The following is a 5,882-nucleotide window of genomic DNA, read 5'->3' on the forward strand; positions in this document are numbered from 1 at the left end:
AAGTTAAACGATCCTACGATCGGAGCTTATCGTTTAATACGGGTTTATTTCGAAGGCCGCCTTTCGGCCTTTAAGGTCGTAACTAATTATAATATAAAGAGCGCGGATATCTTCGTTAGTAAGGTAGTCGTAGCGGACGAGGCATACGAAAGAATTAACTAGGGCTACCTTCGTTTACTCCTATAACTACTAGTCTATAGTTCGGGATCGATTAACGGATAGCCGGAAGGCCTAGGCTATATCGGATCTTAACTCGATCGGACCTTTTCCTAAATCGTAATTATCTAAAGTACTAAGCTAATACTCCTCTATATTACTTTAGTTATCTTTACTACTATAAATCTCCCGTAGAAGTTCTATTAAATCGGCTAGATCGGTACGACGTACGTCTTTATAAACGGAAGAAAGGAAGAAGAAAGGAGGAATTCCGGCGGAACGGGAGGAAAACATAATAAAAAATAAAAAAAAGAATTAGAAGGAGGAGGAGAAAAGATAATAAGTTAAAGGTAAAAATAAGAATTTAAATTAATAATAAGAAAAGTAGGTTAAAGATTAATAAGAATATAATAATTATAAGAAGGGGTTTTCGAAATAAAATACCTAAAGAGGAAAAAGAGAGAAAGAAAAGGAGACGTATTAACGATATAATTAGATATACCTTTACGGCTAACGCTTTAGGAAAACGCGTTCCCCCGTATACGTATAAAGCTATAATAGGAAACGCGTTAGCTTATAACTTCCTATTATATATTCTTAATAAAGTAATAAGTACGTACGTTCGTAGACTCGTAATTAAACGTAGGTTAAGGTAGGTACTATCGAGACTCTCCTAAGTACGGTACTTACGACTTAGGTAACGTATTCGATTCTTTCGTTTTCGTCCGACCTTCCCTCTTATTTCTCGCTATTCTACGGTTCCGATCTATTTCCTTTCTTCCTCTTCTTAAGTCCTTTATCTTCGTTTTAATTCGTTTTTCGATTTTTTTTTAATTCTAGATTTATAATTTCGTCGTTCTTATTTCTTTTTCTCTTATATATATATATAATAAACCCTACTATCTAGAAGTAACTCCTTAAGCTAGACCGGGCGTCCGTTCTTAAGCTACTCGAGTAGCTTAAGGCTACGGGGATTACCGACGAGGAGATCGCCGGGACGTTTAAAAAGGCTAAGGAAAATAAGAAAAAGGCCGTAACGTATTAGCGGGTTAAATCGATACCGCCGCCGGTAAACCTAATAAATAAATAGCCTAACGAATTCTTTCGCCGCCTACCTTTTACCGAGAAGTTTCGGGACGTTAATCGGCTAATCCTTAAGCCTTAGTAAGTACCGTATACCCCGTACTCCCGTCCGTTAAACTAAAGCCCGAAAGTAATTATCGGCCGGTAGCTCCGAAGCATCGAAGGAATTCGGGTAATAAATTAATAACGCTAGGTATATAGCTCTTAATATTAATAAGATTTATTAATCGAGGGTTAAATTAATTAATGGTAAAATAATTCGTAACGTTCGGTTTTATTTTCTAGGTAGGCCGGCGGTCGGCCGGTATATCGCATAGGAAATTATAAGCAAGGATTTTTAGGAGGTTACTTACCTTTAGAGCTACGTTATATCCCTCGCTCGTTACGTTTAATTCTTTCGCCGCCGGACGTTATTTATAAAGATTAATAATAAGGAATTAATTAACGAATATTTTCGTCGATTAACGATAAATCTTCGTTACGTCGTTAGTTTATTCGTTTAATAATATAAGGTACTTAACGAAGTACCTTACTAGTACTACGAGCGCCGGCTCGCCTTTTCCGATACCGCTAAGTACGCGGGTATATAGCCCTTCTTTTCCTATCGATTCCTAGCCCCCGATCGTATCTTCGGGTACTCTTACGGCGTTTACCTCTTTTCTATTAACGGGATACGTTATGAATTTCGTAACGAGCGGTTTATTTACCTACGGACGAGGATAGATCGTAACCTCCTTCTAGTAGAAGATCTAAGCTAGGCCGTATACCCGCTTATAATACGGGTAACGGGAAAGGAGTTACTATTTATAATAAACTCGAAGATCGCTACTTTCCGGGGGTCGGAGGATAAGTAAGTTTTTAGTTTTCTTAATAACTAATAAGTAAGGGATAAAATAAGAAAGCAGAAAGGAAAAGAAAGGTATTAATTAGCGGGTATACGTTACTTCTGGCTTATTTTTAAATGCGTATTTCTTTTCTTTCCTTTTTCTTTTACTTTTATTAATATAAATTACTTTCCTTACTTTCCCTTTAAATATTAAAATATACCTATATTAAAATGTAATAATTACGTAATACTAGGATATTAATATCCCGGATTCCTAACGATAAACGCAAAGGATAACTTATCTAAATATAGGAACGCGTTAATCGGCGTTAATAATCTATGGAAATATACTTTCTTTTAAGGTAAAAGATAAGGGGAGGCGTATTTATTAGTATTATAATTTAAGGTACTAATTTCGTATATAGGCTGCCGGTTTAATAACCATATAGGAATAACTTCTTTCCTCTCTTACTTAGGAGAGCGACTATATATTAAGCTCCTAGGCTTTATTACTCCTCGATCGGTATAGGTAGGTTATTTTAAGGTACTATAGCCTTATCGTATTATAATAAGAAGGTTATTTATTAAATCGGGTCGATCTTCTTAATCCGGGTTTATCGTTAGGTATAACTTCGTATCCTTTAAGCTTCCTATTTAATATTTCTACTATAATTCGTACCTTATCGTTCGGGGCTAACCATTTTTCTTTTTCGTCGTCGATTACCGAGGATATAGGCTCTAGGCCTTCTTCCGCTTAGGGGTTATTAGTAGTCGTCGATTCCTAGTCCTTATATTTAGTCGGTAATAAACGTATAATTTATTCGTCCTCCTTCGGATTCTTTAGCTCCTAAAATCCGTTAATATCTTAGATAAATTTCCGTAGTTTATAACCTAAAACTAGGTATAATAACGTAACTCCATCCGGTTCTTTAAGCTTATAACGACTATAGCCTAAATCTTCGGCGATTAGATACGGTTTCTTTTAATAGTACTTTAGTTTTACGGCTATCGACTTATCTATATATCGTAACGTATCGTATAATAATACGAGGTTATTAGTTTTCAGGGACTCTTTTCGTATCCGATAAGCGTTCTTCTCGTCCTAATACCGGGTAGCTTCCTTATATTTAACCGCTAAAACCTTAGCTACGGTTAATATATCTTCCTAGCGTCTTTCGATTAATCGTATGCGTATAGCTAAAAGCGATTCTCGGTCCGGGATATTCTTTTAGTTTATAATACGCTAGGTTAGGATAATAGTTTCTATCGGAATAATAACCTTACGCTTATATATTAATTCGTATAATAATATTCCGTATAAGCGTATCGAAGTTTTATTTACTTATATAATTACGCTTAATAGGTTCGTTTACCTTCGATTACTACCGTTTATATCTTTTATAAGGCCTCCGCGAATTACTTTATACCTAACCTCGACTATATCCTAAGATTACGGGAAATAAGTAATACCGACTTTAACTTTAATACCGACTAGCTTTATCGCTTCGCGGACCTCCTTTTTATTCTCGGAATTACTATCGTACTTAATTATTAAGGGTACGCCGTACTATAGGAATATCTACTTCTAAAGGAACTTAACGATCGTCTTAGAATCTATCTTTCTAATAGCTCGGGCTTCGAAAAAGCCGGATAATTCGTTTCGTACTTCGATTATTACGATAAATCCGTTATTTATTAATATATATTATACGTTTATTACTTAGTAAGTAAGAACGTTAATTAGCTCGTTATATAAGGCGGGGTCGACTTTCCGGATATTATTTCCTTTTTAGTATCTAAGATACGATTTAACCTCTCGGGCGACGTATTCGAATATACCGCGCTAGTAATATAGTCTAGTTATCCGATCGTAGGTCGAAGTACGTTCCCTATGGCCGAAATCCTCGTAGTAATCCTTAACTATAGCTTTACGTAGTTTCTCCTGGTCGATAACTCGTCGCATATCTTTATATTTTTCGGGTTTCCTTTATAGGATGGATACCTTCCGAAACGACGTATTTAAGCGCTTCCTTCTTAAACCGGGTTTATCGCTTTTAATATCCTATTAATCGGTTATCTTTTAATCGGCTAAGTAGTTAAAATCGCGTAAGAAACGTTATTATTTCTTACGACTTTATCGATTATTTTTCCGGCGGTTATAACGATAGGGCTTTATCGCTAAATTATTCGACGACGTTAAGTAATACGACTATATTTACGTATATTATATTAAGCTATATATTAATAAAGTCCTTTATATCGCCTTCTTATTAATCGTCGTCGTCGTCGCTTAGGCCGCTAAGTTTACGTAAGAAACCGTCCGTAGCGGAATATCTCTTACCGGATATATATTAAATATCGAAGCTAAATATTTTAATATAAGCTATTTACCTAATAAGGATAGCGCCCGGGAGATTAAAGAATCCGTCGTTAAGTTAGGCGATTAATACTTTAGCGTCGGTTTTAAATACGAAGTAGATGCCGTAAAGGTAGTTTCGAAGCCGTCGTAAGGACTTAACGACTCCTAGATACTCTCGTTTTATAGCGTCGTAATTTAACTCCGCCCTTCTCTAGATCCCTAACTCGTATCTCGAAGGTTTAAAGTTACCTTTATCGTTATCTTAACCTAATACGTAGCCTTAACCGTTTCTTAATACGTCGATTTTTACTCGGATTAATTATTCGATAGTATAGTTTAAAATAATTAATACCGATACGTTAATAAGAATAATCTTAAGCGAATTTATAGTATATTATTAATCGATATCTTAAATAAAGTATACTTTCTTACGTATTAATATTAGAAGGGATTTAACGATTATAGCGTAGTAATCGATCTATATCCTAAAGAAAACCGTAATACCGATAAAAGACCTTACTTCGTTTATATTCTTATATAACTTCTACTTTAAAATCTTAACTATCTTCGCTTCCGAGGACTTCCTATCGTTTATACTATATAAATATCCGACGATTATCGTACTACCTTTATACTAAGTAAATTTAACGGCGCTAATAATAGTACTAGTTAATTCGAAGTTTAAAAGAACGGCGTCGATATTCTCTAAGTACTTTAGGATAAAGCGTCGTATTCCCGGAAAAGCCTCCTAGTTATCGTATCTCGATACCGGCCCTTTAATATTAACGTCGTCGAAGAAGGACTTGCATTTAATAGGAACTAAATCGTAAAAAATTCGTATAACGGCTCGGAAAAAAGCGGTAACTAAGTTCGTCGCGTCTTATAATAAAGTCGTTATACGTAAAAGATTAATAGAAGTAGCGAACGTAGTTAAGTTACGGTTCGTTTCCGCTAGCGTTACTTAGTCGTACCTAGAGAAAAAGTCGACGATTATAAGGATTAAATATATAACGAATTCTTAAGTAAAGAAGTCTTTATTTCGGGATAGAAAGGCGTCGCGAATAATCTAGGCGTTAAGTTTTATCGTAAAGTTAATAAGTCGTAAATTACTATCTTTCTTCTCGATTACGAATTACGTATTTCGATAAGAACCGTAACTTTCTTTTAAGATTCCGTTCTTTAGTCGTATACGTAAGACTTCGATTATTCGTTCCTTAAAAGGTATTAGGATAAGGATATCCTTAGCTTATTAGGCGTTATATAGTATCGTCTTAATCTTATAATCGGGGTAAACCTTAGGTCGGATTTTCCCGATTTTAAAGAAATCCTAAGCTAGGGCTATCTCTTTTCGGTATAGGACCTTAATAAATACGTTTTTCTCCTAATCGGTTAATTCTATATCTAATAAACTTACTTTAATAGCATTAAGCCTTTCCGTTATTAATCTAATACCTCGGG

The sequence above is a fragment of the Durotheca rogersii genome (genome assembly GCF_024521655.1).
Source record: "Durotheca rogersii strain YMJ 92031201 chromosome Unknown GGS23scaffold_59, whole genome shotgun sequence".
NCBI lineage: Eukaryota > Fungi > Ascomycota > Sordariomycetes > Xylariales > Xylariaceae > Durotheca > Durotheca rogersii.